Source organism: Hemiscyllium ocellatum, chromosome 13 (genome assembly GCF_020745735.1).
Source record: "Hemiscyllium ocellatum isolate sHemOce1 chromosome 13, sHemOce1.pat.X.cur, whole genome shotgun sequence".
Taxonomy (NCBI): Eukaryota; Metazoa; Chordata; class Chondrichthyes; order Orectolobiformes; family Hemiscylliidae; genus Hemiscyllium; species Hemiscyllium ocellatum.
The window spans coordinates 2,641,899-2,654,284 of record NC_083413.1 but is presented as its reverse complement, the minus strand read 5'-3'; the positions used below and the strand labels follow the sequence as shown (position 1 = coordinate 2,654,284).

The following is a 12,386-nucleotide window of genomic DNA, read 5'->3' as shown; positions in this document are numbered from 1 at the left end:
TGCACTCCCTCAGTTGCCAGAATGTCTTTCCTGAAATTTGGAGACCAGAACTGCACACAGTACTCGAGGTGAGGTCTCACCAGGGTCCTGTACAACTGCAGAAGAACCTCTCTGCTTCTATACTCAATCCCTTTTGTTATGAAGGCCAGCATGCTATTAGCTTTCTTCACTACCTGCTGTACCTGCATGTTTACCTTCATTGACTGGTGTACATGAACACCCAGATCTCTCTGTACTGCCCCTTTACCTAAATTGATTCCATTTACATAGTAATCTGCCTTCCTGTTCTTGCCACCAAAGTGGATAACTATACATTTATCCACATTAAACTGCATCTGCCAACCATCTGACCACTCACCTAACTTGTCCAGGTCACCCTGTAATCTCCTAACGTCATCCTCACATTTCACCCTGCCACCCAGCTTTGTATCATCAGCAAATTTGCTAATGTTATTGCTAATACCATCTTCTATATCATTAACATATATACTGCGGTCCCAGTACTGATCCTTGCGGTACCAGGTGAGGATGGCTGATTTCCTTCCCTGAAGGACATTAGTGAGCCAGATGAGTTTATCCAACAGTCGGCAATAATTTCATGGTTGTTAGTAGATTCTTAAGTTCAGACTTTTTAAAACAATTGAATTCAAGTTTCACCATCTGCTGTGGCAGGATTTGAACCCACACCCCCAGAACATTAGCTGAGTTTCTGAATTAATAGCTGAGCAATAATACCATTAAGCCATCACCAACTCTGACTTGCTGTAATGTTCCAGAGAAGCACCACACAAGCTGGATGAACAGCATCTCCTTTTCTGTTTGGGGATCCTGGAGCCTTCAATAATTTTACAGCCTGAACACCACCTAGCATTTCTTTACACAAACCCCACACAGCAGACCTTGTCAGCACATGGCATGCAACAATGGAGGGTTAGTCGACTGAATCAATATAGGTGGAAGTCAGTAACAGGAAAGGTGCAGTCACTTTATTTGGTGTTTTTTATGTATGGACTTCTACAGTGGACTTTACCAGTTTCCTCATTTCCCCTCTCCCCACCTTACCACAGTTCCAGTCTTCCAGCTCAGCACTGTCCTCATGACCTGTCCTATCTGTCAATCTCCCTTCCCCCATATCCACTCCACCCTCCCCTCTAATCTATCACTTCCATCCCCACCCCCTTCACCTATTGTACTCTTTGCTACCTTCTCCCCAGCTCCCCCCCCCCAGCCACCTCCATTCCTGATGAAGGGCTTTTGCCCGAAATGTCGATTTTCCTGCTCTTCTGATGCTGCCTGACCTGCTGCGCTTTTCCAGCACCACTCTAATCTGAACTCTGGTTTCCAGCATCTGCAGTCCTCAATTTTGCCTTTTCTACAGATCCCCCAATAGCAGCAGAGAGATCGAAGAACAGATTGAACAGCAGCTCTTGGAAAGGTGCTGATGTAACAGAGTTGTTGTTATGGGTGACTTCAACTTCCCCAATATTGATTGGAACCTCCTTAGTGCAGATGGTCTGGATAGAGCCACTTTTGTCAGTTGTATCCAGGAAGGTTTCCTGACTCAATATGCAGATAAGCTCCCCCCAGTCAGCCTAAAAATGTGTTGCTTGAAAAGCGCAGCATGTCAGGCAGCATCAAAAGAGATCTCGTCTTTACCATAGCCATAGAGAGGAATAGGAGCAGACAGTATGGGAACGTATTTAATTGGGGGGGGGAGAGTTATACTGCTATTAGACAGAAGCTGTGGAGTATACATTGGGAACAATTGTTCTAAGGGACATGCAGAACAGAAATGTGGAGGTTGTTTAAGGAGCACTTGTTGTTAGTTTTGGATAACTTTATCCCACTGAGACAGGCAAGGATTGGTAAGGTGAAGGAGCCTTGGATGACAAGAGAAGAGGAGCTTCTTGATGAGGAAGAAGGAAGCTTACTTAAGGGTGAGGAAGCAAGGAACTGGCACAGCTTTAGAGGATTATAGGGTAGCTAGGAAAAAACTCAAAAATGGGCTGAGGACAGCGAGGAAGTGCATGAAAAAGCTTTAGTGAGAAGGATTAGGGAAAACCAAAGGCATTCTACACTTACATGAGGACTCAAAGAATGATCAGAGAGAGGGTAGGGCCGATCAGGGATAGCAGAAGGAATTGTGCCTGGAGTCTGAAGAGGTATGGGAGGCCCTAAATGAGTTATTTGCTTCAGTATTCGCAAGAGAGAGAGACCTTGTTGATAGTGAGAACACTGTGGACCAGGTTGATGGGCTTGAACAGATTGATATTAAGAAAGTAGATGTGCTGAAAATTGTGGGAAGCATCAAGATAGATAAGTCCCTTGAGCCAGACCAGATAAATCCAAAGTTACTGCGGGAAGCAAGGAATGAGATTGCTGCGCCTCTGGCGATGATCTTTGCATTCTCACTCTCCACGGGAGTAGTAATGGATGATTGGAGGGAGGCAAATGGTGTTCAAGAAGCTGATTAGGGAAATCCCTGGGAATTACGGACCAGTCTTATGTCTGTGATAAGCAAGATACTGGAAAGGATTCTGAGAGATAGGATTTATGACTATTTGGAAAAACATAGTTTGATTAAAGATAGTCAGAATGGTCCTGTGAGGGGCTGGTCATGCCTAACAAGCCTTATTGAGTTCTTTGAGGATGTGACAAGCCAAGTTAACAAAGATCAAGCAGTGGATGTGGTGTAAATGGATTCAGTCAGGCATTTGATAAGGTTCCCCATGGTAAGCTCATTCAGAAAGCTGGGAGGTGTGGGATACAGGAAAATTTGGCTCCCTGGATCAGAATTGGCTGGCCAAAAGAAGACAACGAGTGGCAATGGATGGAAAGTATATCCCCTGGAGGTCAGTGACCAGTGGTGTCCCGCAGGGATCTGTTTAGATTAGATTACTTACAGTGTGGAAAGAGGCCCTTCAGCCCAACAAGTCTACACTGACCTGTCGAAACGCAACCCACCCAGACCCATTCTCCTACATTTACCCCTTCACCTAACACTACAGGCAATTTGGCATGGCCAATTCACCTGACCTGCACATTTTTGGACTGTGGGAAGAAACTGGAGCACCCGGTGGAATCTCATGCAGACACTAGGAGAACATGCAAACTCCACACAGTCGCCTGAAGTGGGAACTGAACCCTCATCTCTGGTGGTATGAGGCAGCAGTGCTAACCACTGTGCCACCCAATTGTTTTTGGGCCTCTGCTCTTTATAGTTTTTATAGGTGACTTGGAGGAGGAGGTTGAGGGGTGGGTTAGTAAGTTTGCCAATGACACAAAGGTCGATGCTGTTGTGGACAGTGTTGAGGGCTGTTGCAATCTACAACTAGACATAGACAGGGTACAGAGCTGGGCTGAGAAGTAGCAGATGGAGTTCAACCTGGATAAATGATTCAGTTTGGAAGGTTGAACTTGAATGCTGAACACAGCGTTAAAGACAGGATTATTGACAGTGTGGGAGAACAGCGCAATCTTGGGGTCCACTTGCATAGATCCCTCAATTTTGCCACTCGACATGATAGGGTTGTTGAGAAGGCGTATGGTGTTTCGGCTTACATTAACAGGGTTACATTACATCGTCTACAAAATTCCATGCAAGGACTGCCACAAACACTACGTAGGACAAACAGGAAGAAAGTTAGCCACCAGGATACACGAACACCAGCTAGCCACAAAAAGACACGACCCTCTCTCCCTCGTAGCCCAACACACGGAGGAAAAATAATCCACCATTTTGACTGGGACAACCCATCTATCCTGGGACAGGCTAAGCAAAGGCATGGCAGAGAATTCCTAGAGGCCTGGCACTCCAACCACAACACCATAAACAAACACATAGATCTAGATGCCATCTATCAACCCCTCAGAAAATGAACAGGAAATGACATCACCAGGAACCCCATCCAGGAGAAAGATCTAAATAGAAAGCAGGAGACAACAGCTTCACTTCACTTGGAGGTCGCCACTGATAATGTTACCTAGCCAGGTAATGAAACGTCTGGATATCAAACCTATAGCTCAGTGAGCAAACCTACACCCTAAATTAACAGGGGGATTGAGTTTAAGAGTCACGGGATCTTGCTGCAACTCTATAAAACCCTAGTTAGACTATACTTGGGATATTGTCAAGATGAGCGTGGTGCTGGAAATGCACAGCAGGTCAGGCAGCATCTGAGGAGCAGGAAAATCAACGTTTTGGACAAAAGCCCTTCAGGAAATTTCCTGACCTGCTGTGCTTTTCCAGCACCACTCTAACCTTGACTAATTTCCAGCATCTGCAGTCCTCACTTTGGCTGACTTGGAATATCGTGTCCAGTTCCAGTCGCCTCATTATCGGAAGGATGTGTATGCTTTAAAGGGGGGTGCAGTGGAGATTTACCAGGATGCTGCTGCCTGGATTGGAGGGCATGTCTTATGGAGAGAGGTTGAGTGAGCTCAGGTTTTTCACACTGGAGAGAAGAAGGAAGAGAGGTGACTTGGTAGAGGTGGACAAGGTAATGAGAGGCAGAGATAGAGTAGATAGCCAGAGAGTTTTTCCCAGGGCAGGAATGGCTGTCAGGAGAAGTCATAATTTTAAGGTGATTGGACGAAGGTGTAGGGGAGATGTCAGAGGTAGGTTCTTTGCGCAGAGAGTGGGGGGTGTGTGGAATGCACTGCCAGCAGTGGGAGTAGAGTCAGAGACATTAGGGACATTTAAGTGACTGCTGGACAAGCACATGGACAGCAATAAATTGACCATTGTGTAGGTTTGGATGATCTTAGATTAGGAAAAATGCACAGCACAACTGGGTCACTCAGCTCCTGACCTTGTGACAGCCTCAGTTCAAACATGGACAAAAGAGCTGGATTCCTTGGTGAGGTGAGAGTGACAGCCATTTACTGAGTGTGGCATCAAACATCCCCAAATAAAACTAGAACCAATGGGTAGCAGGAGGCAAACTCTTCACTGTTTGGAGTCATACCTGGCACATGGCAAGATTGTTGTAGTTGGAGTCAGTCATTTCCATTCCAGGACATCTCATCAGTGTAGTATCCGAGACTCAACCCTCTTCAGCTGCTTCATCAATGTCTTTCTCTCCATCATAAGGTCTGAAGTTGGGATGTTTACTGATGATTGCACAATGTTCAGCACCATTCATGACTCCTCAGATAATGAATTAAAGTTGCAAGTAATATTTATGCCACACAAATGGCAGGCATGACCATCTCCAGTAAGAGTCGAGAGTGTGGTGCAGGACATAGAACATAGAACAATACAGCACAGAACAGGCCCTTCGGCCCTTGATGTTGTGCCGAACATCTATCCTAGATTAAGCACCCATCCATGTACCTATCCAATTGCCGCTTAAAGGTCGTCAATGATTCTGACTCTACCACTGCCACGGGCAGCGCATTCCATGCCCCCACCACTCTCTGGGTAAAGAACCCACCCCTGACATCTCCCCTATACCTTCCACCCTTCACCTTAAATTTATGTCCCCTTGTAATACTCTGTTGTACCCGGGGAAAAAGTTTCTGACTGTCTATCTATTCCTCTGATCATCTTATAAACCTCTATCAAGTCACCCCTCATCCTTCGCCGTTCCAACGAGAACTCTCAACCTGTCCTCGTACGACCTATTCTCCATTCCAGGCAACATCCTGGTAAATCTTCTCTGCACCCTCTCCAAAGCTTCCACATCTTTCCTAAAGTGAGGTGACCAGAACTGCACACAGTACTCCAAATGTGGCCTAACCAAAGTCCTGTACAGGAAAAGGACAGCAGGTCAGGCAGTGTACAAGGAGCAAGAGAATTGACAGTTCGAGCTAAAGCCCTTCATCAGGAATGTGGCTGGGAGCCTCTGAGGTGGACAGATAAATGGGAGGGGTGGTGGGGCTAGGGGGAAGGTAGCTGAGAGTACGATAGGTAGATAAAGGTGGGGGCAAAGGTGACAGGTCGAAGGGGAGTGTGGAGCAGGTAGGTGAGAAGGAAGATGGACATGTCAGACAGGTCATGAGGGCAGTGTGGAGTTGGAAGGTTGGAACTGGGATACAGTGGAGGGAGGGGAAATGAGGGAACTGTTGAAATCTACATTGATGCTATGTGGTTGGAGGGTCCCAAGGCAGAAGATGAGGTGTTCTTCTTTCAGACGTCGGGTGGTGAGGGAGCAGCGATGGAGGAGGCCCAGGACCTGCATGTCCTTGGTGGAGTGGGAGGGGGACTTGAAGTGTTTGGCCATGGGGCGGTGGGGTTGGTTGGTGCAGGTGTCCTGGAAATGTTCTTTGAAGTGCTCTGCAAGTAGGTATCCTGTCTTTCCAATGTAGAGGAGACCGCATCGGTTCAACACCCACTCCCACTCTGCCAAGGACGTGCAGGTCCTAGCTTCCTCCATCGCTACTCCCTAACCACTCAGCGCCTGGAGGGAGAATGCCTTATCTTCCGCGTGGGACCCTCCAACCACATGGCATCAATGTGGATTTCAACAGTTCCCTTATTTCTCCTCCCCCGAGTGTTAATCCAGTTCCAACCTTCCAACTCCACACTGCCCTCATGACCTGTTCTACCTGTCCATCTTCCTTCCCACCTATCTGCTCCACCCTCATCTCTGATCTATCACCATTACCCCCACCTCCATCAACCTATCGCACTTTCAGCTACCAGCTCCCCCCCCCCCCCCATTTATTTCACCACCCCCTTGGCTCACAGCCTCATTCCTCGTGAAGGGCTTTTGCCCAAAATGTTAGTTCTCCTGCTCCTTGGATGCTGCCTGACCTGTGCTTTTCTCTAACCTCCAGCATCTGCAGTCCTCACTTGTGCCATTTCCAGTAAGAGACAATTTAACCACTGTTCCTTGAAATTCAATGGCGTTATCGTCAATCCCCCAATATCAAACTCCTTGTGGTTACCGTTGACCAGAAACTCAATTGGACTCACCACATAAGCACAGTGGCTACAAAAGCAGGTCTGAGGCAAGGAATGCTGCAGTGAAAGTACCTCCTGATGGGGAGGTGATGGTCATGTAGGTCTTGTCACTGGACTGTTAAGTCAAAGATCCAGCAAATGTTCTGGTGCTTCAGGTTCAAGTCCTGCCATGGCAGATGATGGAGTTTGAATTCAATAAAATCTGGAATTAAGAATGTAATGATGATCCTATTATCGATGGTCAGGATAAAATGCAATACTCCAAGTGCAGCCACATCAGAGTTTTTTACAGCTGCAACATGACCTCTGGGCGCCAAAACTCAATCCTTCTACCAATGAAAGCTAACACATTGTATGCCTTCTTAATAACCATATCAGCCTGGGGGGCAACTTTCAGGGATCTATGTACATGGACATTGAGATCTCTTTGCTCATCTACCCTGCCAAGAATTTTATCATTAGCCCCGTACTCTTTATTCCTGTTGCTTCTTCCAAAGTAAATCACCTCACACTTTCACGCATTAACCTCCATTTGCCACCTCTTAGCCCAGCTCTGCAGCTTATTTATGTCCCTCTGTAATCTGCAACTTCCTTCAGCATGATACAGAACTCCACCGGCCTTAGCGTCATCTGCAAATTTACTAACCCATCCTTCCATGCCCTCATCTAGGTCATTTAGAGTCATAGAGGTGTACAGCATGGAAACACACCCTTCGGTCCAACCCGTCCACGCCGACCAGATATCCCAACCCAATCTAGTCCCACCTGCCAGCACCTGACCCATATCCCTCCAACCCTTCCTATTCATATACTCATCCAAATGCCTCTTAAATGTTGCAATTGTACCAGCCTCCACCACATCCTCTGGCAAGTCATTCCATACACGTACCACCCTCTGTGTGAAAAAGTTGCCCCTTAGGTCTCTTTTTATTTTTCCTCTCTCACCCTAAACCTATGCCCTCTAGTTCTGGACTCCCCGATCCCAAGGAAAAGACTTTGTCTATTTACCCTATCCATGCCCCTCATAATTTTGTCAACCTCTAAAAGGTCACCCCTCAGCCTCCAGGGAAAACAGCCCCAGCCCATTCAGCCTCTCTCTATAGCTCAAATCCTCCAACCCTGGCAACATCCTTGTCAATCTTTTCTGAACCCTTTCAAGTTTCACAACATCTTTCTGATAGGAAGGAGACCAGAATTGCACGCAATATTCCAACAGTGGCCTAACCAATGTCATGTACAGCCGCAACATGACCTCCCAACTCCTGTACTCAATACTCTGACCAAAAAAGGAAAGCCTGCCAAACACCTTCTTCACTATCCTATCTACCTGCGATTCAACTTTCAAGGAGCTATGAACCTGCACTCGAAGGTCACTTTGTTCAGCAACACTCCCCAGGACCTTACCATTAAGTGTATAAGTCCTGCTAAGATTTGCTTTCCCAAAATGCAGCACTTTGCATTTATCTGAATTAAACTCCATCTGCCACTTCTCAGCCCATTGGCCCATCTGGTCCAGATCATGTTGTAATCTGAGGTAACCCTCTTCGCTGTCCACCACACCTCCAATTTTGGTGTCATCTGCAAACTCGCATCCAAATCATTTATGTAAATGACAAAAAGTAGAGGACCCAGCACTGATCCTTGTGGCACTCCACTGATCACAGGCCTCCAGTCTGAAAAACAACTCTCCACCACCACCCTCTGGCTTCTACCTTTGAGCCAGTTCTGTATCCAAATGGCTAGTTCTCCCTTTATTCCGTGAGATCTAACCTCGGTAATCATTCTCCCATGGGGAACCTTATCGAATGCCTTACTGAAGTCCATATAGATCACATCTACTGCTCTGCCCTCATCAATCTTCTTCGCTCCTTCTTCAAAAAACTCAATCAATTCTGTGAGACATGATTTCCCACGCACAAAGCCATGTTGACTATCCCTAATCGGTCCTTGCCTTTCCAAATACATGTACATCCTGTCCCTCAGGATTCCCTCCAACAACTTGCCCACCACTGAGGTCAGGCTCACTGGTCTATAGTTCCCTGGTTTGTCTTTACCGGCCTTCTTAAACAGTGGCACCACGTTTGCCAACCAAATGACAAACAGCAGTGGCCCCAAAACAGATCCTTGCGGTACCCGTCTAGTAACTGAACTCCAGGATGAACATTTCCCATCAACCACCACTCTCTGTCTGTTTTCAGCTAGCCAATGTAGCTCTCTCTTAGGTCTTTCCTGGCCAACTTGTAACTCTCAAGCGCCCTATCAGTGTGCACTATCTACAAGATGCGCTGCAGAACGTCACCAAAGATCCTTAGACAGCACCTTCCAAACCCATGACCATTTCCATCTAGGAGGACAAGGGCAGCAGATGCATGGAAACACCATACCTTCAAGCCAAGCCACTCCCATAGTGACTTGGAAAGATTTGAAATGATATGACTATTATTGTCACGTGTACTGGATGGAAGTATTGTTTTATATGCTAACCAGACAAACCATATGTTACATCAGCACATCAGAGTAATAAAGCACTGTGGGGAATCCAGTGTCAGAGTGCCAGAGATGGTGCAGAGACAGATCAACTCTAACATATAAGAAATCCGCTCATATGTCTAATAACAGCAGGGAAGTAGCTGTTCTTGAATCTGTTCATATGTGTTTTCAAACTTCTGTATTTTTGGTCTGCTGAAAGGGTGGAGGAGACTATAACTGGGATGTTTGATTGTGTTGGCTGCTTTTCAGAAGCAGACAGAGTCAATGGAAGGAAGGCTGGTTTTCGTGATGGACTGGGCTCTGTTCACAACTGGTCGTGGGCAGAGCAGTTGCCGTGCCAAGCTGTGATGTGTCCCGAAAGGATGCTTTTTATGTTGCATCTATAAAAATTGGTAAGAGTCATTGTGGACATGCCAAATTTCCTTAGGCTCCTGAGGAAGTAGAGGTGTTGGTGTGCTTTCTTGAATGTAGCATCGATGTGGATGGACAAGGACAGATCATTGGCCATGAAGTAGAAGCTTCAAGCTTTTGACCACCTCCACCTCAGCCCCACCTGCACCTCACACCCAGACAGGGGCGTGTCCTCCACTCTGCTTTCTGATGTTGATGACCAGCTCCTTTGTTTTGCTGACAGTGAGGGAGAGATTGTTGTCTTCACAGCATGTCAGTAAGCTGTCTCTCTCCCTCCTGTCCTCTGTCTCCTCATCGTTGCTTGAGACCCAACCCAGTATGATTGTGTCATCAAGTTTGTCAATGGGGTTAGAGCTGCATTTGGCCGTACAGTTTAGATTAGATTACTTACAGTGTGGAAACAGGCCCTTTGGCCCAACAAGGCCCAACCCACTGAAGCGCAACCCACCCAGACCCATTCCCCTACATTGACCCCTTCACCTAACACTACAGGCAATTTAGCATGGCCAATTCACCTAACCTGCACATGTTTGGACTGTGGGAGGAAACCGGAGCACCCAGAGGAAACCTACGCAGACACGGGGAGAACATGCAAACTCCACACAGTCAGTAACAGTTGTGTGTATAAGGAGTATAGTAAGGCACTGAGTATGCAGCCTTGTGGGGCACTTGTGTGGTGGGTTATTGAGGAGGTGTTGTTGCCTATCCTTACTGATTGCGGTGTGTGGGTCAGGAAGTCAACCCATCACCATTCTGTCACTGTTGCTGTCTCTTCCTAATGGCATTGTCGATCTTCCACAGCACACGACTGATGCAGTTCAAAGCAGCAACTCACCATCACCGTCTCAAGGATAACTGGAATGGAGACTGAATGATGGCCCATGTCCCGCGAGAGAATAAAAACAAGGTGCTGTTTGATAGCACTGCTAACGGCACTTTCCAACACTTCACTGATGATACTGGAGGTTGTACTTGATGTCCTTAAGAAAACGCCAAGGGCACTGCTTTATTATCTACTGCCTTCACCTGTCCTTCTTCAATGATTTTTGCACATTTGCACCCACTGTAGAATTGTAACCCTATTATATATTGTATTTCACTGCTCTTCTGACCAAACGGTATCATCTCACACTGCTCTGCATTGAATAGATACATTTGAAATCTAGTCTTAATCTTATGCCAGTGCTAGGTGTGGAAATTTAATTTTTCAAACCAATTATTCATTCGCAAGGAACTCCCGCCTTGACTAGCTTTGAAGCAATAATTACTTTTTTACGTCTTGCAATTCCAAATTTGTTATCTGCATAACAAAATAAAAACTGATAAGCTCTGAAAATGTCGCATTGTCTCCAAACATAATTGTAAAAACTCAGGCTTTTATCTTACTCATTTCTTTAAATTGAGACTCAAATGATTGCAGTGTGTCCTCTTGCACAGTTACAATTGTACACAAACTTGATGCAAAATAATTTGTATCGAGTTTATAACACTGGCTCAGTTTAAAAACTAAGCATTTGGAATTGAATGCCAACTTTATACATGGAAATACTGAAAAAAAGTTCTCAAAAGCCATTTCCATGTGTCTTGCAGAATAATGAGTGCCTTTGTGGATCCAGAATGTTGTAACATGAAAACTCAATTAACAGTTTAGTGTTCTGTACCTTTCTAATTAACTGTACATAATGACACAGAATAAAAAGCTGTAAAATGCTAAATATGTGACAAGGAAGTCATTAATGTTTGTTCCGTCATGCCACTGAGATGTTTGAGATAAAATCAGTAACTAACCGGACAGTAACTGTAGGTATTCACTCTGAATATGTATGATTCTTATTTATCATTATTTAATCTTTTGTTCTCTTAATGCTATTTCCCAGCTCGGAGCGAGAGACCTGGCTTGGGGTCATCTGCCAATGTTGTGTTCCCTTTTTTGCTTTGATGAATCTCTTCTGCAGCTGCTCTTTCCCAGTTCCAAGTATTTCACAGCAATTGGTCATTTGAAGGTCAATGTGTGTCTTAAGGTGATATTGCACGTTGCTTCAGATTTTGGAAGCAACCTTAAACCAGCCTGTATTTACTATACTACACTGACATTGATCTACGTCTCTTTTCTCGAGACAGATTTAACAGGCATTGGCTCAGTCATCTCAGAAAGTACAGAAGATCAGGCCTGGCAATTTTTATACCTCTTCCCAGTTGACATGTAGATCAGTCGATATCAGTATCAATGATATTTTAAATTTATCTTAACAAGACAGGCCACTGAAAAGTGCTAAACTGACCTCATATATTTTGCTGCGCTCTAACTTAAAGCCAGAAAGACGGTGATCCAACTCAGTGAATATACAGATAGGTATATTGCTGTATGATGCTGGCAGCAAAGTCATGAAAATAAATAATTTCTGCTACTTTGCATAGTTCAAATACATAAGTTTGGTCAAACACTATCACTAAGTATTGTAGTTTGATCAGCAAAAGAAATTTGAGAAAGCTTATACAGGAAAGTCAAAACTATCATGTGCTAATTAAGAGCATTAGAAATTTGTTTTCTATTTCAGTAGATATGAGACGTAAGAAC

General features: G+C 45.3%; 1 protein-coding gene across 3 annotated transcripts in view; it reads left to right on the top strand.

The window, feature by feature from the left end:
- The window catches only part of irs1 (insulin receptor substrate 1), a 101,905-nt gene extending 90,788 nt beyond the window's left edge, over window positions 1-11,117 (top strand). The window contains exons 4-5 of one of the 3 annotated variants that reach the window (XR_009645347.1): window positions 9,647-9,789; window positions 10,610-11,117. The gene's annotated coding sequence lies outside the window, so the exon portion shown is untranslated. The remainder of the gene's footprint in view (window positions 1-9,646; window positions 9,790-10,609) is intronic. The other 2 variants (XR_009645348.1, XR_009645350.1) reach the window with 2 other exon arrangements.
- Window positions 11,118-12,386: the final 1,269 nt, after the last annotated feature.